Below are 624 nucleotides of genomic sequence, written 5' to 3'. Positions count from 1 at the left end.
GCTGCTGCTGCTGTTGCTGCTGCTGCTGTTGCTGCTGCTGCTGTTGCTGCTGCTGCTGCTGTTGCTGCTGTTGCTGCTGTTGCTGTTGCTGCTGTTGCTGTTGCTGCTGTTGCTGTTGCTGCTGCTGCTGTTGTTGCTGCTGCTGTTGTTGCTGCTGCTGGCAGTCGAGTGCATATATATATGGGTTTATTTTGTTTGTGCATATGCATGCGTTGTTATTTGCATTTATATAATTGTTTGTAGTATATTTAATATTTATTAATTTATTTATTTATATAAATTTATTTATTTTTTTTTCTTTTTTTTATCTTCTCCCTTCAGGCCGCCCCCTCGCCGCAGCTGCCTGTACAGCCCGGCACTACGACCAGGTGGAGGCGTTTCAGCGGCGCTGCTTCGAGCTGGGGGGTGGTGCAGCAGCAGCAGCAGCAGCAGCAGCAGGGGATGCTGCAGCAGCAAGCAGTGCTCTTGCGGATGCTGCGTTGCAGCCTATCTCATCTATCGATGACTGGCGGCGGCTGCAGCAGCTGCTGCAGCAGCAAGAGCTGCTGACGCTGCTGGACCTGTGTGTACACCTGAAGCTATTGGATCCTTTGCAGTTGCCTGGTGTAGCAGAGCCTGCTGCTG

Source organism: Eimeria mitis, genomic scaffold, assembly GCF_000499745.2.
Source record: "Eimeria mitis Houghton genomic scaffold, Emh_scaff2282, whole genome shotgun sequence".
Classification (NCBI taxonomy): domain Eukaryota; phylum Apicomplexa; class Conoidasida; order Eucoccidiorida; family Eimeriidae; genus Eimeria; species Eimeria mitis.
This window is presented reverse-complemented; position numbering follows the sequence as displayed.